The 25,307-nt window shown below is 36.7% G+C and overlaps 1 protein-coding gene across 4 annotated transcripts in view; it reads right to left on the reverse strand.

Moving 5' to 3' along the window:
- Positions 1 to 22,565, reverse strand: part of HDX (highly divergent homeobox) — a 172,438-nt gene extending 149,873 nt beyond the window's left edge. For 2 of the 4 annotated variants that reach the window (XR_006213576.1, XM_042975187.1), the window contains exon 1: positions 22,507 to 22,565. The gene's annotated coding sequence lies outside the window, so the exon portion shown is untranslated. Of the gene's footprint in view, positions 1 to 21,671; positions 21,743 to 21,810; positions 21,988 to 22,506 lie in introns of those variants that run through there. The other 2 variants (XM_042975188.1, XM_042975189.1) reach the window with 2 other exon arrangements.
- Between the last annotated feature and the right edge of the window lie 2,742 nt (positions 22,566 to 25,307).

Raw genomic sequence — 25,307 nt, forward strand, 5'->3', positions numbered from 1 at the left:
AGCTGTCATCATCAAGACAGCATGGTATTGGCATAAAAACAGACACATAGACCAATGGAATAGAATAGAAACCCCAGAACTAGACCCACAAACGTATGGCCAACTCATCTTTGACAAAGCAGGAAAGAACATCCAATGGAAAAAAGACAGTCTCTTTAACAAATGGTGCTGGGAGAACTGGACAGCAACATGCAGAAGGTTGAAACTAGACCACTTTCTCACACCATTCACAAAAATAAACTCAAAATGGATAAAGGACCTGAATGTGAGACAGGAAACCATCAAAACCTTAGAGGAGAAAGCAGGAAAAGACCTCTCTGACCTCAGCCGTAGCAATCTCTTACTCGGCACATCCCCAAAGGCAAGGGAATTAAAAGCAAAAGTGAATTACTGGGACCTTATGAAGATAAAAAGCTTCTGCACAGCAAAGGAAACAACCAACAAAACTAAAAGGCAACCAACGGAATGGGAAAAGATATTTGCAAATGACACATCGGACAAAGGGCTAGTATCCAAAATCTATAAAGAGCTCATCAAACTCCACACCCGAAAAACAAATAACCCAGTGAAGAAATGGGCAGAAAACATGAATAGACACTTCTCTAAAGAAGACATCCGGATGGCCAACAGGCACATGAAAAGATGTTCAACGTCGCTCCTTATCAGGGAAATACAAATCAAAACCACACTCAGATACCACCTCACGCCAGTCAGAGTGGCCAAAATGAAGAAATCAGGAGACTATAGATGCTGGAGAGGATGTGGAGAAACAGGAACCCTCTTGCACTGTTGGTGGGAATGCAAATTGGTGCAGCCGCTCTGGAAAACAGTATGGAGGTTCCTCAGAAAATTAAAAATAGACCTACCCTATGACCCAGCAATAGCACTGCTAGGAATTTATCCAAGGGATACAGGAGTACTGATGCATAGGGGCACCTGTACCCCAATGTTTATAGCGGCACTCTCAACAATAGCCAAATTATGGAAAGAGCCTAAATGTCCATCAACTGATGAATGGATAAAGAAATTGTGGTTTAGGGGCGCCTGGGTGGCTCAGTCGGTTAAGCGGCCGACTTCGGCTCAGGTCATGATCTCACGGTCTGTGAGTTCAAGCCCCGCATCGGGCTCTGTGCTGACAGCTCAGAGCCCGGAGCCCGTTTCAGATTCTGTGTCTCCCTCTCTCTCTGACCCTCCCCTGTTCATGCTCTGTCTCTCTCTGTCTCAAAAATAAATAAACGTTAAAAAAATTTAAAAAAAAAAAAAAAAAAAAAGAAATTGTGGTTTATATACACAATGGAATACTACGTGGCAATGAGAAAAAATGAAATATGGCCTTTTGTAGCAACATGGATGGAACTGGAGAGTGTGATGCTAAGTGAAATAAGCCATACAGAGAAAGACAGATACCATATGGTTTCACTCTTATGTGGATCCTGAGAAACATAACAGAAACCCATGGGGGAGGGGAAGGAAAAAAAAAAAAAAAGAGGTTAGATTGGGAGAGAGCCAAAGCATTAGAAACTGTTAAAAACTGAGAACAAACTGAGGGTTGATGGGGGGTGGGAGGGAGGGCAGGGTGGGTGATGGGTATTGAGGAGGGCACCTTTTGGGATGAGCACTGGGTGTTGTATGGAAACCAATTTGACAGTAAATTTCATATGTTAAAAAAAAATAAAATAAAAATAAAAAAAAAAGATAAAAAAAAAAAAACAACTGAGAACAAACTGAGGGTTGATGGGGGGTGGGAGGGAGGGGTGGGTGGGTGGGTGATGGGTATTGAGGAGGGCACCTTTTGGGATGACCACTGGGTGTTGTATGGAAACCAATTTGACAATAAACTTAATATATTGAAAAAAACGCTGAAAGCTTTTTCTCTTAGATGAGGGACAACACAAGAGTGTCTACTCTCACCACTTTTATTCAACACAGTGCTGGAAGTGCTAGCCACAGTAGTCAAACAAAAAAATGTAATAAAAGGCATCCAAATTGGTAAGAAATAAGTAAAACTGCTACTATTTGTACATGGCATGATACTATACATAGAAAACTCTGAGGATTCCACCAAAGATTATTAGAACTAATAAATGAAGTCAGTGAAGTTGCAAGACACAAAATTAATATACAGAAATATGTTGCATCTGTATACACTAATAATAGTAGAAAAGAAAATTAAGAAAACAATCCCAGTTGCAATTGCATAAAAATATTAAAATGTGTAAATGTAAATTTAACAAGTAGGTAAATGACCTATACTCTAAAAACTATAAAACATGGACAAAAGAAATTGAAGATAACATAAATAAATGGAACAATATAACATACTCATGGAATGGAAGAATTAGCATTATTAAAATGTTCATGTTATCCAAAATCTACAGATTAAATGCAATCCCTAGTAAAAATCACAATAGTATTTTTCACAGAACTGTAACAAAAAATCCTAAAATTTGTATGGAACCACAAGACACCCTGGATAACCAAAGTGATATTGAGAGAAAACAAACCTGGAGGTATCACAGTCCCTGATTTCAAACTATACAACAAAACTACATATAGTAATCAAAACAGTATGGTACTGGCACAAAAACAGACACATAGATTAGTGGAACAGAATTTAAAGCCCACAAATAAACCCATATTTATATGGTCAAATAATCCATGACAAAGAAAGAATGTATTTGGGGGAAAAACAGTCTCAATATATGGCTTTGGGAAACTGGACAGCTACATTCAAAAGAATAAAACTGGGGCAGATCCTTACACCATACACACAAAAAAAAACCTCGAATTAAATATCTAAATGTAATACCTGAAACCATAAAATTTCTAAAAGAAAATATAGGTAGTAAACTCATGGATCTTGACCTTAGCAATATTTTTCTAATATATGTCTCCCCATGCAAGGGAAACGAAAAATTAAACTACATCAAAGTAAAAAAATTTGCATAGTGAAGGAAACCATAAGAAAATGAAAAGACATCCTACTGAATGGGAGAAGGTATATACTAATGATATATCTGATAAGCAGTCAAAATCCAAAATATATAAAGATCTTAACACTAAAAACAAAATTAATCTGATTAAAAATGGGCAGAGAACATGATTAGACTTTTTTCTTTTTTTTAAGTTTATTTATTTTGAGCAACACTGAGAGTGCAAGTGGGGGAAGGGAAGAGAGAGGGAGAGAGAGAAGATCTCAAGCATGCTCCATGCTGCCAGTGCAGAGCCCAGTGTGGGGCTTGAACTCACAAAACCCCAAAACTGTGATCTAAATCAAAGCCAAGAATCAGACGCTTAACATACTGAACCACCCAGGCACCCCAAGGACTTTTTTTCAAAGACTTACAGATTGTCAACAGACACATGAAAAAATCCTCAATATCATTAATCATCAGAGAAATACAAATCAAAAACATAATGAGATATCACCTCATACCAGTCAGAATGGCCAGTATCAAAAAGACAAGAAATAAGTGTTGGCAAGGATGTGGAGAAAAGAAAATCATCCAAATCTGTTAGTGGGAATGTAATTTGATGCAGCCTCTGTACACTATGGAGATTTCTCCAAAAACTACAAATGGAAGTATCATATGATGCTGTAATTCCACTATTCTTTTCTGAAGAAAACAAAACAAACAAACAAACAAAATACTAATTCAAAAAGATAACCGCACCCTTGTGTTTACTGCAACATTATTTACAATAGCCAAGATATTGAAACAACCTAAATTTCCATCAGTAAATGAATGTATAAGGAAGATGTGGTATAATATATATAATGATGTGGTATAATATACATAATGAAATATTACTTGGCTATAAATAAGAATGAAATCTTGAAATAAGACAGAAAAAGACAAATACCATATAACTTCAGTTACATGTAGAATAAAAACAAATAAATTAACAGAAAAAACAACAACAAAATACAGGAGAACTCTTGATTTTGGCTCAGGACATGATGCAGGGTCATGGGATCGAGCTCCACGTCAAGCTCTGCATGGAGTGAGGAGCCTGCTTAACACTCTCTCTCTCTCCCTCTGCCCCTGCTTGCACTCTCTCTCAAATAAAAAAAAAAGTTTAAAAAGTCAGTCAGAAATAAAAATTCAATAACAGATTGAAAACAGACTTGATAAATGAGCATAAAGATAGAATAAACAGAGAATAAGTGATAGACAAGATAAAATAATGGAGACTAATAAAGCTGAATAAAAGAGAAAAAAATAATTATGGAACACAAAAAATAGACTCAGATAACTCAGTGATCCCATAAAATATGGTAACATTTATATTATAGGAGTACCAGAAGAAGAAGAGAGAGAAAACTGAGTGGAAAATTTATTTGAAGAAATAAATAGTTGAAAACTTTCCTAATCTGGTGAAGGAATGAGATATCCATTTCCAGGAGGAACAGAGAACTCCCATCAAAATTTTAAAAAGCTGGCCAACACCAAGATATATTATAATTAAATTTGCTAAATATAATGATAAATTAAAAAATGTTAAAAAACAGGGGCACCTGGGTGGCTCAGTCAGTTGAGCCTCCAGCTTCGGCTCAGGCCATGATCTCCCAGTTCGTGAGTTTGAGCCCCTCGTCGGGCTCTGAGCTGAAAGCTCAGAGTCTGGAGCTTGCTTCCGATTCTGTGGCTCCATCTCTCTCTGCTCCTCCCCCACTCGTGCTCTGTCTCTCTCTCTCTTTCTCAAAAATAAATAAACATCAAAAAATTTTTTTTAAATGTTAAAAATATCAAGACAAAAGAAATCCGTAACTTATGAGGGAAGACCCATAAACGTAGCTGCAGATCTCTCAGCAGAAACTTGGCAAGCCAGAAAGGAGGGGCATGATATATTCAATGTGCTGAATGGGAAAAATCTGCAGCCGAGAATAGTCTATCCACCAAGGCTATCATTCAGAATATGAAAGACAAAAAGATTCTGAGACAAACAAAACTTAAAAGGAGTTCGTGGTCACTAAGTGAGCCCTACAAGAAACATTAAAGGAAACTCTTTTTGAGTGGAAAGACCAAACTGATAAAGACAAAAAAGGCTCAGAGAAAATACAGAAACAATGACAAAACAAGTAATACAATGTCACTAAATTCATATCTATTAATAATTACTCTGGGGGTGCTTGGGTGGCTCAATCAGTTAAATGCCTGACTCTTGATCATGATCTCACCGTTCATGAGATCCAGCAGCACGTTGGGCTCTGAGACAGTGCAAAGCCTGCCTGGGATTCTCTCTTTCTGTCTCTTTCTCTCTTTCATGATAATAAAAAAAAATTTAAAAATTACTATTCTGAGTGTAAATAGACTAAATGACCCAGTCAAAAGATCTGGGGTGTCAGAATGGATAAAAATACAAGACCCATCTATATGCTGCCTACATGAGACTCGTTTTAGACCTAAGACTCCTGCAGATTGAATGTGAGGAGATGGAGAAACATTTATTCTACAAATAGGTGTCAAAAGAAAGTTGGAGTAGCAATAATTACATCACACAAGATAGACTTTAAGACAAAGACTGTAACAAAAGATGAAGGGCACTGTCTCATAACAATGGGGACTATCCAATAAGAAGATCTAATAATTGTAAATATTTATTCCACAACATGGAAGTACCCAAATACATTTAAAAAAATTAATAACAAACATAAAGAAACTCGATAATAATACAATAATAGTATGGGACTTTAATAACCCATTTACACCAATGCACAGATCATCTAAACAGAAAATCAACAAGAAAACAATGTTTGAATAAGACACTGGACAAGATGGACTTAACAGATATATTCAGAACATTTCATCCCAAAGCAGCAGAATACACATTCTTTTCAAATGCACAAGGGACATTCTCAGAATAGCTCACATACTAAGTCATAAATCAGGCCTCACCAAGTACAAAAAGACTGAGATCATACCATGCATATTTTCAGAGGACAATGCTATGAAACTTGAAGGCAACTACAGGAAAAATAATGAAAAGACCACAAATACATGGAAGTTGAACAACATGCTACTAAACAATGAATGCATCAACCAGGAAATCAAAGAATAAATCTAAAACTACATTGAAAAAAATGAAAAGGAAAACACAACAGTCCAAAACCTTTGGGATGCAGCAAAAGTGGTCATAAGAGGGAAGTATACAGCAAATATAGTGCTACCTGAAGAAGCAAGAAATATTTCATATAAACAACCTAACCTTACACCTAAAGGAGGTAGAAAAAGAACAACAAATGAAACCTAGAACCAAGAGAAGGGAAATAATAAATGCTACAGCAGAAAAAAAAGATATAGAAACTAAAAAAGGAAAAGAACAGATCAATGAAAACAAGAGCTGGTTCTCTGAAAAAATTAACAAAACGATAAACCCCTAGCAAGAGTTATCAAAAAGAAAAGAGAAAGGGTACAAATACATGTAATGACAGAGGAGAAATAACAGCAAACACCACAGAAATACAAGCAATTATAAGAGAATATTATGAAAAACTATATGCCAACATATTGGAAAACTGGAAAGAAATAGATAAATTTCTAGAAACATACAAACTACCAAAACAGAAACAGGAAGAAATAGCAAACTTGAACAGACCCATAACCAGCAAAGAAATTGAATCAGTAATCAAATCTCCCAGCAAACACAAGTCCAGGGCCAGAGGGCTTCACAGAGGAATTCTACCAAACATTTAAAGACATAATACCTATTTTTCTCAAACTATCTAAAAAAAACAGAAATGGAAGGAATCCTTCCAAACTCAATCTATGAGGCCAGCATCACCCTGATACCAAAACCAAATGAAGACTCAACTAAATGCAAAAATTCTCAACAATATAGTAGCAAACTGAATCCAACAGTACATTAAACAAACCATTCACCATGTTCAAGTGGAATTTATTCCTGGGCTGAAAATTGGTTCAGTATTCACAAATCAATCAACATGATACACCACATTAAGAAAGAAAGGATAAGAACTATATGATATTTTCAATAGATGCAGAAAAAGCATTTGGCAAAGTACAGCATCCTTTCATGATAAAAACCCTCAACAAAGTAGGGCAAGATGGAAGATACCTCAAAATAATAAAGGTCATATATAAAAAACCTACAACTATTATCAACTTCCATGGGAAAAACTAAGAGCTTTCTTCTAAGGTGAGGAAAAAAACATGATGTCCATTCTCACCACTGTTATTTAATATACTACTGGAAGTCCTATCCACAGCAATCAGACAAAAAATAAATAAATAAAAAGAAATAAAAGGCACCAAGTCAGAAAGGAGGAAGCCAAATTTTCACTATCTTCAAAGACATGGCAATCTATATAGAAAACCCAAAAGACTGCACCCAAAAATTGCTATAATTGAGACACGAATTCAGCAAAGTCATAGGATACAAAATCAATGTATAGAAATCTGTTGCATTTCTATATACCAATAATGAAGCAGCAGAAAAAGAAATCAAGGAATCGTTCCCATTTACAATTGCACCAAAGACCATAAGATACCTAAGAATAAAATTAAACAAAGAGATAAAAGATCTTTACTCTGAAAACTATAAAACACAGATGAAAGAAATTGAAGATGACACAAAAAACTGAAAAAAATCCCATGCTCATGGATTGTAGGAACAAATATTGTGAAAATGTCCCAAATATTGTGAATATTGCCCAAAGCAATATATATATTTAATGCAATTCCTGTCAGATACCAACAGCAATTTTCACAGAGGTGAACAACCAATCCTAAAATTTGTATGAAATCTTGAAAGACCAAATAGCCAAAGCAACCTTGAAAAAGAAAATCAGAGCAGGAGGCATCACAATTATGGACTTCAAGTTATATGACAAAGCTGTAGCAATCAAAATATTATGGTTACCAAAACAAAAATAGATACATAGACCAACAGAACAGAATAGAAACCCAGAAATCAACCTACAACTGTATGGTGAATTAATCTTTGGCAAAGCAGGAAAGAATATCCAATGGGAAAGACAGTCTGTTTAAAAAAAAGGGTGTTGGGAAAACTGGACAGCAACATCCAAAAGAAGGAAACTGGACCACTTTCTTAACACCATACACAAAAATAAACTCAAAATGGATGAAACACCTAAATGTGAGACAGGAAACCATTAAAGTCCTAGAGGAGAGCATAAACAGTAACCTCTTTGTCACTGGCCATAGCAACTTCTTACTAGATGTCTCTTGAGTCAAGGGACACAAAAGCAAAAATAAACTATTGGAACTTAATTAAAAATAAATAGCTTCTGCAGAGCAAAGGAAACAATCAACAAAACCAGGAGACAACCAATGGAATGGGGGAAGATACTTGCAAATGACCTGATAAAGGGTTAGTAATTAAAATATACAAAGAACTTACAAAACTCAACACCAGTGAGAAAACAAATAATCCAGTGAAAGAATGGACAGAAGACACGAATAGACGTTTTTCCAAAGAAGACATCCAGATGGCCAATATACATATATTGGAATATCACTCAGCCATAAAAAAGAAAGAAATCTTGCCACTTGCAACAACATGGATGGATCTAGAGAGCATTATGCTAAGCAGAATAAGTCTGTCAGGAAAAACTAATACCATATGATTTGAATTATATTTGGAATTTGAAAAACAAAGCAAATAATCATGGGGGAGGAAAGACGAAAATCAAGAAAAACTCTTAACTATAGAGAACAAACTGATGGTTACCAGAGGGGAGGCGGGGAGGGGGGTAGGTGAAATAAATGATGGGGATTAAGGAGTGCAGTTGTGATGAGCAAAAGGTATGTATGTAAATGCTGTACCACTAAATTCTATACCTGAGACTACTATTACACTGTATGTTAACTATACAATTTAAATTAAAACTTTAAAAAATGAAATAAATAAGCTACAAAGGTGAAAAGTACAGAGGCGCCTGAGTGGCTCAGTCTGTTAAGCATCTGACTTCAGCTCAGATCATGATCTCATGGTTCATGGGTTCGAGCCCTGCATTGGGTTCTGTGCTGACAACTCAGAGCCTGGAGCCTGCTTCAGATTCTCTCTCTCTCTCTTTCTGCCCCTTCCCCACTCTTGCTGTCTCTTTCTTAAAAACAAATAAACATTAAAAATTAAAAAAAATAAAAGTACAGAATATGGAATATAGTCAATAATAGTGTAAGAACTTTGTATGGTGACAAATGGTTAACTACTTATTGTGATAAGCATTACTTATTGTGCATATTTGTCAAATCACTATGTACTGCGTGTGAAATTAATATATTTATGTCATGTACACTTGAATAATTTTTTAAATTTTGATTAGATTATCTTAAAAGAAACAGAGCATTAGCCAGTTGTTATGCTAGACCTCATTTTGTTTTATCAATTATAATTACCTATTGGCTTTTAATTACACTTGCTTTATTACAGAGTCCTGATGTTAAATTAATAAAATACATTTAAACTGTAAGTACTTTATTATACATTCAGATATCAAAACTCACATTACAATAAAATACAAAAAGATCAATTTCAAACAGATGATAAGTTGAACAACAGAGGCATAAACAAAGCCTCAACTGGATAACTGATTTCTTGTTGTCCTAACTCTGCTTTGATACAGTCCCACATACACTTATTCTGAAGAAATGACTGTCAGTTACCAGAGATATATAGCATCTTATGATGAGCTAAGTAGGGCCACACATACATATTTGTTCCATTCATATTTGTCTACAAATTGTGCTTTTTTTTTCTTGCATTCCTAGCCCCAAATTGTGCACATAAATCACTTCTGTCTTCCGCTATTTAATCAAGCTGTGTGCACTGCTTCACGCATTGACTACTAAAATCTTGCAATTCACATTCTAGGCTAACATATTTAAAATGTAGCTTGCATTTTCAGTTACTTCTTAGAGGAACTCTACAAAACTTCCACAGCCACACTTTGAAATAGTAATTATAACAAATTATCCATTATACCAAAATAATTTATATATCCCTTATTTTACTATACTGCAAACCTATTTTTTTTTTTGAGACACAGAGTGTGTGTGCATGTGGGGGAAGAATAGAGGGAGAGAAAGAATCTTAAACTGGCTCCACGCCCAGTGCGGAGCTCGATCTCAGGACACTGAGATCATGACCTGAGCCAAAATCAAGAGTAGTATGCTTAACCAACTGAGCCATCCAGGCGCCCCTACCATAAGCTTGTTCTTACTGTAAACTTATTCTTATTAGTTCTTTCTAACCTTTTTTATTATCCACGTAACTCCACCCTACCCTATTCTACATCTTCTCTAACACGCTCCCAGCAAGAAGTTTTATTGGTAATTAAAATTTGCTTTAAAAAAGGGTAAAGCCATATTCATTTACTTAGACTAGATATTCTTTTAGTGTTTCATGAATAATATTTAAATAGTATATGTTAAGATTTGAGGGCAGTTTCGGGGCGCTGGGTGACTCACTAAGTTGAGCGTCCGACTTCAGCTCAGGTCATGTCACAGCTCGTGAGTTCAAGCCCCGCGTCAGGCTCTGAGCTGAGCCTGTTTCAGATTCTGTGTCTCCCTGTCTCTCTGCCCCTCCCCTGGCTCACACTCTGTCTCTCTCAAAAGTAAACACACAAAAAAATTTTTTTTAAAGATTTGCTTCCAGTTTCACCTAGAAGCAAATAGATAAACTATCAGATTCTCTTGTCTTCCATTCTCGATTTTACTAGAAAAACACAGGGGAAAAATTAAACACCCTGCTCTTTTGGGATTAGAGAAAGAGTCCTCAAAGCACACAATCTAGTGGTAAGTATGTAACAGTAATAAGTACATACCTATATATAGTGTGGAAAAATATATGTATACATATTTAATTCATCAAATAGTGGAAGCATAAATTGATCTCCACAAATATTTTGAATAAGCTAAGAAACTGCTTAATAACATAAAAGCCTTATGGAACACAACCCAAATCATAAAGCCACAGGTAAAGACCCTTCTTTCTTCTTCATTTGAAAGAAGAAACCAAAACCAAAACCAAAATATTTCCTATCCTGCCAAAATCTATCTTTGGATGTCAGTTTGAGGAACTCTGTATTAAGGTACCCAATTAATTCCATCAAATGTCTTTTAACTGTGATTTATGACTATAAAAGAGAGGTTTTGTTTTTATACCTGGTAGAAAGGCTTTGTGTATGAGTGAATGCATGCTTACTGTGGATTTTTTTCAAGATCATCATTTTATTTTTAAGATAAATTATTTCAAGATCAAAGAAAACCCTCAAATTTAAAAATTGCCATAAAACTTGCAGACCTCTGAAGACATTTCCTTGGACTCACAGGGGTCTGCAGACCTTAGTTTGAAAGACATTGTCCTAAGTTAAGCCTGTGACATTAAGTCAGAAAACATATGTTACTGTCAAATTATAGGCGAATATATGTTTAAAGTATGGGATTAACATTGACCCCTAATGTTTTTGCTGGCACTGCATTTCTCCTGCCTAGTTTTTTTTTTTTCATGTAGATATGAAACACAAAGGCAGAGATTATCACACAACTGTGTTTCTAAATATTTCATTACAATCATATTCCTTGGTGTTAATCAGCAAAGATCTGCACATATGAAATGCACTGTCCAGTGTTTGATCATGACCATACTCAGGAATTGTTATTTTACTGCTAATTAATCCAGGAAACATGATAACAATTTGCAAAAATATTCTTTAAGCTACTTAAAGACTACAGCTTCATCTGTGAATTATGAGAACACATATTACTACAATATACTTTGCAATAATGAGAAATTAGGGGAAAACTGTATCAAAATAACCATTTCCTCTTCATGTCACTGTTCTCAAATTTTTCCAGTATATGAATGTGTCACGTCATATATTTTGACAATTTACTCATTTATTGAAATTTATTTCTTAAGCATCTATTGTGGGCATAGAATCATTAATATACTGTGTCCTGAACATAAGTCTTTTTAAAAACTTTTTAATGTTTATTTATTTTTGAGACAGAGACAGAGCGTGAATAGGGGAGGAGAAGAAAGAGGGAGACACAGAATCCGAGACAGGCTCCAGGCTCTGAGCTGTTAGCAGAGCCCGATGCAGGACTGGAACCCACTAACTGTGAGATCATGACCTGAGCCGAAGTCAGACACTCAACCAACTGAGCCATCCAGGCGCCCCCTAAACATAAGTTTTAAACCAATTTCAAAAGGGTCAAAAGAGTCAAAAGAACAAAAGTGTTTCTCAATGTCTTTATTACTTCTCTTTAAAATTTAAGGAAAGTACAAAAAAATAAATTCAAAAAGAATGAAGGACCTAAATGTGAGACAGGAAACCATCAAAATCCTAGAGGAGAAAACAGGCAACAACCTCTATGACCTCAGCTGCAGCAATTTCTTACTAGACATAGCTCCATAGGCAAGGGAAACAAAAGCAGAAAATAACTACTGGGACCTCATCAAAATAAAAAGCTTCTGCACAGGGAAGGAAACAATCCACAAAACTAAAAGGTAACTGATGGAATGGAAGAAGATATTTGTAAATGACACATTGGATAAAAGGGGTAGTATCCAAAAATCTATTTAAAAAAACCTAAACTCAACACCAAAAAATCAAATAATCCAATGAAGAAATGGGCAGAGGACATGAATAGACACTTTTCCAAATAAGACATCCAGATGGCTAACAGACATATGAAAAAAGGCTCAACATCATTCATTAGCAGGGAAATACAAATCAAAACCACAATGAGATACCAACTTACACCTGTCAGAATAGCTAATACTAACAACTCAGGAAACAACAGATGTTGGCAAGAATGTAGAGAAAGAGGAACCCTTTTTCACTGTTGGTGGGAATGGAAACTCATGCAGCCACTCTGGACAACAGTATGGAGGTTCCTTAAAAAGATAAAAATAGAATTACCCTACAACTCAGCAATTGCACTACTAGGTATTTATCCAAAGGATACAAAAATGCTGATTTGAAGGTGCACACACACCCCGATGTTTATAGCAGTGCTATGAACAATAGCCAAATTATGTAAAGTGCCCAAATGTCTATCAACTGATGAATGGAAAAAGAAGAGGTGGTATATACCAGGGAATATTATTCAGCCATCAAAATGAATGAAATTTGGGGTGCTTGGATGGCTCAGTTGGTTAAGTGTCCAACTTCAGATCAGGTCATGATATCGTGGTTCGTGAAGTTGAGCCCCACATTAGGCTCTATGCTGACAGCTCAGAGCCTGGAGCCTACTTGGGATTCTGTGTTTCCCTCTCTCTCTGCCCCTCCCCCAGGCTCTCTCTCTGTCTCTCAAAAATAAATAAATATTAAACTTTTGTTTTAAATATTAGAAAAAAATGAAAACTTGCCATTTGCAACAACGTGGATGGAACTAAAGGTATTATGCTAAGTGAAGTAAGTCAATCAGAGAAAGGCAAATATATGATTTCACTCATATGTGGAATTTAAGAAACAAAACAGATGAACACAGGGGAAGGAAAGTAAAACTACAATAAGATAAAAACATGAAGGCAAATCATAAAAGACTCTTAAATATAGAGAACAAACTGAGGGTTGACAGAGGGGAGGTTGCTGGGGGCTGGGAGCTGGGCATTAAAAGAGGGCACTTGTTCAGAAAAAAAAATTGAAGAAAGTGGGCAATGAATAGCATAGGTGGTAGTTATTAAGATACTGATCCTAAAGAAAAGTTTAACAGTTTGATGGCTTTGCCTGCACTTAATACTTTTTATTAATGTATGGATGTAATAACTTCCTAAAATTTAATTAATAAATAAAATCATGGATTTTAAGTTAGAAATGCTGTTAGATAGTATGAATACTATGCCCTCTTTTCACAGTTGAATAAACGGAGGGTCATAAAGTCATCTATTTCAGAGCTTGCTTTATGAAAATTGTCTAATGTATATCATAAGTTCTTCAATGTCTAATTCACCTCATCCAACATCTAGCACATTACTAAATAAATGCTTTTGAGGATGATGATACTTAGATATCAACTGAAGGACAATCTTGACTTTTCTAGGTCTACTGTAATTGGATGGCATAAACAGAAATTTATTATCTCACAATTATGAAGTCTAGAAGTATGAAATCAAAGTATTGGGAGAGTTTTTCTCTCTGAGGGTGGTGAGGGAAGGCTCTGTTCTCTCCTCGTTTATACATGGACATCTTCATGTTCATATGGCATTCTCTCTCTATGCATACCAATATCCAGACTTCCCCTTTTATAAAGACACCAGTTACATCTGGTTAAGGGCCTACTTTACTCAAGTATGACCTCATCTTAATTTAACTAATTATATCTGTGATGACCCTATTTCAAAATAAATTTACATTCTGAGATACGGAGGGCGGGGGGTAGAACTTCAATGAATTTTTGGGGGTAGGAGACACAGTTCAAACCATACACTAATTGCTTATTCCCATTACAAGATTAGAAGCTGACTTTCCTTATCAGCCAAAAAGGCCATCAATTCCTGTGCCCCTCACACACACCCAGTGATATCTACATCTTCATGCATGAAACCTGCGAATATGTTAAATTCCAACACAAAAGTGAATTAAGGTTACAGAAAGAATTAAGATTTATAATCAGCTGACCTTAAAATAAAGAGATTATTTTAGATTATCTGAGTGGGCCAGATGTAATCACAAGGATCCTTAAATGTGGAAGATGGAGACAGAAGAGTGCCAGAGTGATACGATATGAGAAAGATTTGATTGGCCATTGCTAGCTTTGAAGATGGATGCAGCCACAAGCCAAAGAGAGTAGCCTCTAGAAGCTAAAAAAGGTAATAAAGTAAATTATTTCCTAGAGCCTTTAGGGGAAAAAATCCCTGTTGACACGTTGATTTTAACTCAATGATACCTATTTCAGACTTCAAACCACCAGAACATAATGCATGTGTTATTGTAAGCCTCTATGTTTGTGGTGATTTGTTACAGTAGCAAATGGAAAACTAAGTATAGTTTCTTTTGAAGATATTAGTGACAGTGACCCCAATACGTTCATACTCTTTTGTAACACTCTGTTGACAATTAGGAAAAATATCATTTCAACAGTAAGGCCATTACTACCATCAAAATAATTGGATTCACTCAGGCTAAACAATTTTACCCATCACACAAGAGTAGCTATTCTCCCAATGAGATAGACTCCAAAATGAAGTAAAGCTGATGTATATTAGACAAGTAAGACTTTGATTACATATTTCTTTACACATGTGAAAACTGTATAAAAGAAATTAAGGGATTTTTCTGATTATCAGCTCTTAAAAGTCTAAGTTGCACAGAAAGTCATATTTCACTTTATATCAGTGCTTCTCAGAGTTTAATGTGCATATGAGTTACTTGGAGATATTAAAATGCAGAATCTGATTCAGTAGGTCTTGGTTGAGGACACAGATTCTACAATTTCTAAGAAGTTCCCAGGTGATGCTCATGCTTGTACTCCATGTAACACACTTTGAGGAGCAAAAATTTAATAGATATGGATGCATTCAACCCTACCAGAAAAGTACACTGGCTAAACATCACAATCAATAATGAGTTTTTAAAAGTGTCTCTTTACATTAAGCACTAGCAGTTGGGAAAAGAAGAAAAAACTGAAACTTACCTTTAGCACCTTTTATTTTTGAGAGAGAGAGACAGGGAGAGACAGAGAGACAGACAGAGCATGAGAAGGGGAGGGGCAGAGAGAGAGGGAGATGCAGAATCTGAAGCAGGCTCCAGGTTCTGAGCTGCCAACACAGAGCCCAACACGGGGCTCAAACCCATGAATTGTGAAATCATGACCTGAGCCGAAGTCGGTCGCTTACCTGACTGAGCCACCCAGGTGCCCCAAAACTGACCTTGAGCATCTTTCAAACATCCATTGGTGATAAAAGTGAACCTGTAGGTTCTAAATAAAATGTCTGACTAATTATTTTAATAATTTACATACATATTCAAAAATAACTCCATGCTGTCTCAGGATAGCGGGGATAAGTCAAGGCTGAGTATTCTATGACTAATGTAATAGTCCCACTAATGTAGAATATATTTTTTTTCCATATTTCATAATGCCCTGGGTCTCTTTCAATTGTTGTTCTATTGAGGAGATTTCAACACACCTCATGGGTCTATGGAAAGGTAAAGCTATTTGGAGGATGGGTCTCAGATCATTACTTTCCTAAATGGCATAACTACTTCATCCATAAAACACACAATACATAGCCCAAGTCAACCAAGTAAGACAATATGTAAAGAAAGATATTAGTGTATAATGTATATAAACAATGTATATTAGTGTAACAAAACAAAACCCAAAGAAGACATGCTTTTGCCATTGCTTTGTACTTGACAATAAGAAAGAATAGTGTACGGGTCTATATGCCCTCAGCCTCTGAAGCCATTGGAGGCCAACACAATGATCCCTTTCTCTTAAGCCTTGGCCTTTCTATTAAAATTGTTTAGGGGCACCTGGGTGACTCAGTCAGTTAAGTATCCGACTTTGGCCTAGGTCATGAGCTCAAAGTTACCTAGTTTGAGTCCCATGTCAGGCTCTGTGCTGACAGCTCAGAGCCTGGAGCCTATTTCAGGTTCTGTGTCTCCTTCTCTCCCTCTCTCTCAATGCCCCTCTGCCACTCACGCTCTGTTTCTCTCAAAAATAAACATAAAAAAATTAAAATTATTTGTCTCCACTGACAGAAAAAGGAAAAATGTCATAGACATAAAGACTCTGAAAGACAGTCTCTTTCTCAGAAAGAGAAATTAGGGGGAAATTACATACACACACATATATACATACATACAAACAATTTTTAAAAACAATAAATAAAGATGGGCCTCACTCTAGCTCTCTAGTCCATAACCTAGTAAAGAGTGCAGCATCTACAATGGCATCTCCTTTAAAGCCCTGGCTCTGCCACTTCTTGCATGACCTTGGGCAAGCATCATGCACAAACTGTTGTGTACATGAGAAAATTGCCTACCTGAGACATACTTGCATTTAAAAATCTTAAAATAAACTGCCACCAACTCCAAGGGAAAAACTGCTAAGAAAATGTTTTCCCAAATTTTTGTCACTCTGACAATACATTTTTTGAGTATACCTACACACAATATTACATTAGTTTTACGTGTACAACTCAGTGATATGACAAGTTTACACATTATGCTATGTTCAAAAGTGTAGCTACCATCTGTCCCATTACATAGTGATTACAATATTATTAACTGCATTCCTTATGTTCTGTTTTTTATTCCTTTGACTTAATCATTCCATAACTGAAGGCCTGTATCTCCCTCCCCCCTTTACCCATTTTGTCCAAATCTCCATCCTCCTCCATTTTAAAGCTTCTAAGGATCAACCCAATTCGAACATAACTCTAGTTATAAAACAATAGGAGACCAAGAAGGTAGGACAGCTTCTATTGCAGATTTCTTTATGGATGACAAATGTAAAGTATAACATTTAATTGATATAATATAATCTCATTTATTTAGTTGCCATGTACCTAGATATCCAATTAATCCAGGAAATTTTGGTACTAGTTGGTATATGGATGACTCCACTTCCACAGACAGGTTTCAGTCTGTTGTCTTGAAATTTTACATACTAGAAAGGTCTCATAGTGTTAGTTACAGCTTCTGAATATGCTAACCTCTCCAGCTCCCTTCTTATGCAGAATATATCTCTCTAGAATTTTCACTGCTTACTTCCAAACCACTATACCTAGATATAATGTACTCTATACAAGTATACTGAGACAGCACTAATTTCATGTTTAGCTGACTCTAATATAAAATTAAAATCAACAATTCAAGTATTTTTACTGTGTTTGGGGGTAACAATACACAATATATAATTCTTTCTGGAAGTACAATACAATTTTAAAAGCAGAACTAATTAAATATCTTTAAATATATATTTCATACAAAATTTAATGCCATATTTTTCAATCGAGACCAAGAAAGTATGTTTTAGTAAAATACCTAAAAAGAAATGTAGGTATACACCATTTGGTCAGGCTTAGAAATCAGCGACTTTATACAAGTAGTATGTTGTTCATGGAAAACATTTTGATATCACACACACACACGCACACAATTAGGCTGGGACTCCAGATATTCAGATTCTTGCTAAAGCTCTGCCAAAGATTCATTGCATATTACTTTGGTCAAGTATAGTTTCATGATTAAAAGTCAAAACAGGGGCTCCTGGGTGGCTCAGTTGGTTGAGCATCTGACTTCGGTTCAGGTCATGATCTCACAGTTTATGGGTTCAAGCCCCATGACGGGCTCTATGCTGACAGCTCAGAGGCTGGAGCCTGCTTTGGATTCTGGTGCTCCCTCTCTCTGCCTCTCCCCTGTCAGCACTCTGTGTCTCTCTCTCAAAAATAAACATTTTTTTTAAAAAAGAGTCAAAACAGACCAATGTTTGAACTCTGTGACATTTTATAGTTGTGTGGCCCCAAGGAAGTCAACCACTTTAAGCCACTGTTTTCCCACTTGTAAAATGAGAAATAATACTAGAAACTATCTCTTAGGGATGTCGTGAGGTTTAAATGTGACAACATATATAAAGTTGTTAGCACAGTGCCTGGTGTTAAGTGTTTAATAAATATTACCATTTATTAATGCTGCTAAGGTACTACACTTCTCTATACTTCAGCTTCCTCATTTATAAAATGGGGAGATTGGCTCATCATTATAAAATCTCCTGCAGCTCAAACTAAAACTTAAATGACAATGTCCAATGCCATCCTTTCATTGAGATAGGAATTGTAAAATAAACCTTAAAACACAAATACCACACTTCTATTTTTTTATATGTTTTCTAAAATTGGCAGCATATGATGTATAGGGGCACATGTACCTCCATGTTTATAGCAGCACTTTCAACAATATCCAAATTACTACGGAAAGACCCTAAATGTCAATCAATTGATGAATGGATAAAGAAGATGTGGTTTATATATACAATGGAATACTACTTGGAAATGAAAAAGAAATAAAGTCTTGCCATTTGCATCAACGCGGATGGAACTGGAGGGTATTATGCTAAATAAAATAAGTCAGTCAGAGGAAGACAGATACCATACATTTTCACTCATATGTGGATCTTGAGAAACTTAACAGAAGAACATGGGGGAGGGGAGGGGAAAAAAGTTACAGACGGAGGGAGGCAAACCATAAGAGACTCTTAAATACAGAGAACAAACTGAGGGTTGATGGGGGGTTGGGGGAGAAGGGAAAGTGGATGATGGGCATTAAGGAAGGTACTTTTTGGAATGAGCATTGAGTATTGTATGGAAACCAATTTGACAAATTATATTTAAAAATAAAATAAGGGGGCGCCTGGGTGGTTCAGTCGGTTAAGCATCCGACTTCAGCTCAGGTCACGATCTCGCGGTCCACGAGTTCGAGCCCCGCGTCAGGCTCTGGGCTGATGGCTCAGAGCCTGGAGCCTGCTTCCGATTCTGTGTCTCCCTCTCTCTCTGCCCCTCCCCCGTTCATGCTCTGTCTCTCTCTGTCTCAAAAATAAATAAACTTAAAAAAAAATTAAAAATAAAATAAAATGAATAAACATTAAAAAATAATAATAATAAAAATTGGCAGCATATTCCTAAGCATTACATTCTATCTAGAGTGTCCTACCTTTGAATAGTTTAGTCTATTGGTCTATATGTGAATATCTAGGTAAGTCTTATTAATTACTATGAAATGGTTGCAAGCTAAAACACTTTGAGGGAATTTACATAATATAGGTAATAAGAGAAAAAGTCAAGGACAAAGGATTTTCCCTTATAGTAAATAACATTCACAGTTCATTCATAATGATATATGACAAATATTTTTAAATTTATAGGTTATAATACCCTTCTAGAATGGTTATTATCCACTTCTAGAATGATTATTATCCACGTTCTTAAGCCACATATGATATTGTTTGGCATGGTGCCTCAAAGTGAAGCAGCAGCCAAAGTGAAATCTGTGGAAAGCCTCTATATTAAACAATGTCTATCAAATAAACTCAGCTCCATGAAACAATGCACTTTGAAGCTGAAAGGGTAGGAAAGTGGCAAGTGATAGGTTATATGATAGCAATTATGATAGCCATCACAATGATTAGCTCTGATTTAACAGAGGTACAAATGAAAACTATTAGTGACAGTCAATGCAAATCAGCAACTGTATGATATATTGCAATAAAACACAGTAAATAAGTAGTAGGTTTTAACAGAACATACATGATGTAATGTCATAAAAGAGAAATACAGAAAATGGGAAATGTCTTAGTATTTTTCAAACTGAGAAAGTTAGAGATAGAAACACTTCTGGGTTAATGTCCCCTTGGTCTTTTATGAAGACAGTATATATTTGGAGGCCACCCACTATATAGATATGTCCATATTGCCTTTTCTCTGACTCATACTCAAGTTTATTCAGTCACTGGAGGGTCCCTTGCCTAAGCAATGATGAATAAATTTTCACATATATACAGTTTTCTCTATAATAATACTACTTTGTTACCCAAGAAATTGGGATACAAAGACAATATATGGTTATAGATACTTCCAATAATCATCCAGGTGCTGTAGGCAGAAGATAAAGAATTAGATGGCATGGTCCCAACCCTTAAGAGGGGGTTTAAAATCCACTTGAAAATTTTAGTCCAACACACACACATGCACACACCCAAATAAGACAATAATACAGGCTATAAGAAAGTGACAAATATAAGAACTGATGTAGAAGTTCTAGAAAAGGTGAGCTTAATGATGGTTGGGTTACACTTGGAAGGCACTTATGGAGAGGTATAAATTGAGTTGAGTTTTCAAATTCGGTACGATCTGAATGGGCAGAAGAGAAGGCATCCTGGGTGAAGGGAATGGTGGTGAGCAAGGAGCAAAGCTCTGGAGATAGATTGTCCAAAGGACATTAAGGAGAATTATACACTGAAGAATCAAGTAAAATAAGACTCCTATGGTACAATAAAGCCAGATTATGAAGTTTTTGCAATCCAAGTGGAGTTGGGCTTGAAACAATAAAAAAAAAAATAGACCAAAGAATATTTTGGTGAAGAAAATGACTTGGTAAAAGAAGTGCTCACTGACCATTAGTCTGGCAGAATAAATTAGGGATTTGGGGCACAAGTGAAAGCTGGCTAGGAGGTTCCTGGAGTGACTGGATGGGTGGTGAAGATAGCTTATATTGTAGGATAAAGGAAGAATTGTAATAGTGACCTTCGAAAATAAAATTTCCCAGGACTTGACAACCCCTTAACTATAAAAAATAGGCGGGAAAAATCAGATTTCTCTATGAAATAGTCGAGAGTTAATAACACTACTGTACAATTTTTCCACCAAGAACAAACAGGCAGGTTTTTCCTCACAATTGCTGAGTAATATTGCCCCTCCCAAAAAAGGAGAGTTAGAAAGGGTCTCTCAAACAGGATCTGACTTTGGTGGTTTTAGCAGAGAAACAGAGGAAGAAAGAAGGAAGAAAATCTTAGCACCAACCTGAAAGGGAGACCAAGGCTTTATAAGAAATCGTTTCAAGAAAGAAAGAAGAAAAAAGAAGACAAGAAAGTTAAATTTCTTACTCTGACTCTCCACAAAGGGTCTCACTCTGAGTCTCTCCAAAGAGTTTAAATTTCAAAATAATTGAATGGTACCTCAAATCAGAGTTCACTGAAGATTAAAAGTTGGATTCATTTGAATAATTAGTGGGTTTTTTTTTTCTTCCAAAGGTTTCTCATCTCAGTAATTTCTACTCCACAGATTCCTCTCCGACTTCTTTCAATTATTACAAACCTGGTAACTGTAGATTAAGAATCTGCTTTCTTAAATTCATCAGACCCATTTGGGGTCTGGGTATGCCCAATAAGCCAGATTTAAAATAACTGGCACACCCCTCTCCATCAATCAGCACTTGAAATATCACAGGGCCAACTCCCCAGCTCTTTCTATATTCAGCCCAGACAGAGCTCAGCGCCACCTCCTCCAGCGAAACCGAAAAGGCGCCTGCGCAAACTCTACGTCTATTCTTCTCGCCACGAACTCCCCCCTCCCCCTCCCCCACATGTTCTTAATGCGCAAGCGCAGCACTCAGTGAGTTTGAGTAGGACTGTGAGAAATCGGCTGTCCAGTGAAATCTGGTAGTGGTAGAATTCATCCCCCGCCCCCGCCTCCTTTCTTCAGAGGCAAATGTGCCACTTCCTCCTACTCCGAAGGCAGAAGCGCATCCCCAACGTTGCCCTCTCTAGGAGCAAGATCCTTTGCACTCTGGCAATACCTGCTATATCCCTATCCTCAGCTCTTTTTTAACCTTACGCTGCCGCCAGCCTTTGCTTGGAAACTAGAGACAGTTGGCTCCCCAAAAGCCGCCGCAAATTTGTTGGCAGCCTCTGTAGGCCTCTGAACCTATAAGCTCCCTACTGGGCAAAGCATTAGCTCGGTGTCTTGCTCATCGTCTTTCACCCTTCACACCCACACAGACTGGGTACTTACCTCGCAGCGTGGTGCGGTCACTGGAAGGATCGCAGGATCCCCAATCAGGCCAGTGCCGGGGCAGGTAGATTCAGCAAGATTTTTCCTGGGTCTTACAGCCTCCTCAGACAATGAAATCAGCGTGTCCGATCATCAATTCTCATCATGATTGTGACGTCACAAAAGACAGCGACCAATGGGAGCCCGAGATCAGCTCGGACAGTCCCAGGCCTCAGCCCAGAACCCAAGAGTGGGGAGGGGGGAGGAAAGATAGCTGCCTGCAGTGGGGCTGCCTCTTCCCTGCTATCAGCTGTGTCCAAGGCCAGGCCTTTCTGTATCTTTCCCTTCCTGAATAGCTGTGAACACCCAGCATCCCTGTGACTATAATAGTTAATATGCCACCATTTGAGTAGGTGCTGTCTGGTCTTCCAACTTGAGATTTGCTTTCAACAGAATTGTTGCATGCCAAAATCAAATGATGACATACAGAAATAGTCTTTTGTGGTCAGTGTTCAATTGACATGCATATATTCAGTGTTACTAAAATCAAGAAGGTATCTATCAAGCTTTTGGAATTTGTCAATAAGAGCAAGTGTACTGTTTTATGTGACCAGTTGACTCTGGCAACTAAAACAAATTAAAATTATGACTTCTGTTCACCTAACATCAATCCTGTTCTGCCAGAAGTTAGTTGCATGGTCACAGCTACACCATTGCAAGAAAAATAAAAAACAATTCAAGCCATATGTTACACAGTTAACACCCCCCAAATTTGCTGGGTGCCATAAGAGATGTACAATTTACTGGACCTATGCTATTATAGAACTTATAACTTCATTCAGAAGACAAGATTAGCACACATAAAACATTCACAACACTAAAATTAAGTACATTATTGGGTGCTCAATTATCAACTATGGACAAGATATACATCATTTGATGACTGGAAACAACAGTGAGGTGATGACAGTTGGGGGAGCATTTTATTTTGTAATTGAAACTTGAGATAGTTCCTGAATGATGGATAAAAGAGAACTGAAAGCACTGTCTTAAAGGGGAAGGAATAGACAAAAATTAGGAAGGCATAAATATATATATGAGGACACCCGTGATAAAATCAGCCTAGAAAATAAAGGGCATATATGAGGACTTGTGGGGAAATAGGATAGGAAATAGGATAAGTCTTTGAAAATAGGCAGAGAATGTTGATTTCATTAAAAGCCACTAAAGACCCTAAGGCAGGGTACCTCAAACCTATACAATCTAGAGAGCAGCTTCAATGATTTTTTAAAAGAAAATAAAATCATGCCCAGCTCCAGAATGTCCAATAGCTTACATTCACATATTCTATAAAATGAAAATTTCTTACCATAGTCTGAAACTCCTAATTTATCTGGCCTTTGCCATCTTTCTGTCCTCACCTCCTGCCACCCTGCAATTAACTCACTTTCAAATCACACAGGCCTATCCGTTTCTCAAACAAATTAATCTCATGACCACATCAGAACCCTTGCACTATTGTTCCTTTTGATCTTTGCCTGACTTTACTCCCTTATTTGATTCATATCTCTGTTGTCATGTAACTTCATTAAAAGTAATATCTAAAATTTTAAAGACATTACACTGTAATGCTATTTCAAATTGTGATCTTCTCAACACTTCATCTATCTCCCTATACTCCCTTTCCTCTTTTATTTCTCTTCATAGCACTTACTATCTAACATGCTCTTTATTTTTAGTTATTGAAAATATGAGCCCCATGATGGCAGGATTTTTTTTTGTCTGCCTTGATTATTTTTATATCCCTGGCTTCTAGAAGAGTCCTGGATACAAAGTAGACAAATCAGTAAGTTTTTGTTGAATGAATGACTGAAAGCGAATTTTTCAAGTAATTGGTCATCAATTTGCAGCTTGAATCAGATCAGGGATAGTCTGGAAAAAGAAAGATCAGTTAGACAGTTGTAGTGGTAATACAGCTTCTAGATGACTCAGTCCTAGATCAGGGTGTCAAGAGCAGTAATAAAGAGAAATTATTGAATTTCAAAGAAGGAATGATTAGGATGAAAATGGAGGATTCAGAGATAGACTACCTATGATAGGAAAACAAATTCATTAAGTACACACTGCATATCTTGAACTTAGGTGATTTGAGAGAAAAAGAAGGGAAGGATCCCTACCTTTAAAGAATGTATAGTCCAACTGATAAAGAGGAGACAAATATGAAACCAGAGTACAAACAGAGGTAATTAAATTCACCCAGTTTCTCAGTCTTCTTTTCCCTTCACACTCTATATCCAAGCCACTCATGAATCCTGTAGGTTTTACCTAAATATGTCCAAAATCTAAGCACTCCTTACATCTTCCATTACTATTCCAACAGTCAAAGTCACTATTGTTTCTAGCTTGAACCACTGCAAAATCATCTTATATGGTTTGCTATTGTCTACTACTACCTTTTTTTTTTAACGTTTATTTATTTTTGAGACAGAGAGAGACAGAGCATGAACGGGGGAGGGTCAGAGAGAGAGGGAAACACAGAATCTGAAACAGGCTCCAGGCTCTGAGCCAGCACAGAGCCCGACGCGGGGCTCGAACTCTAGGAACGCGAGATCGTGACCTGAGCCGAAGTCGGACACTTAAACGACTGAGCCACCCAGGCGCCCCTACTACTACCTTTTTTAATACTTTCTCTTTTTTTTTAACTTTTCAACATTTATTTATTTATGAGAGACAGAAGACACAGAGTGTGGGTGGAGGAGGGGCAGGGAGAGAGAGAGGGAGACACAGAATCCTAAGCAGGCTCCAGGCTCTGAACTGTTAGC

Source organism: Panthera tigris, chromosome X, assembly GCF_018350195.1.
Source record: "Panthera tigris isolate Pti1 chromosome X, P.tigris_Pti1_mat1.1, whole genome shotgun sequence".
Taxonomy (NCBI): Eukaryota; Metazoa; Chordata; class Mammalia; order Carnivora; family Felidae; genus Panthera; species Panthera tigris.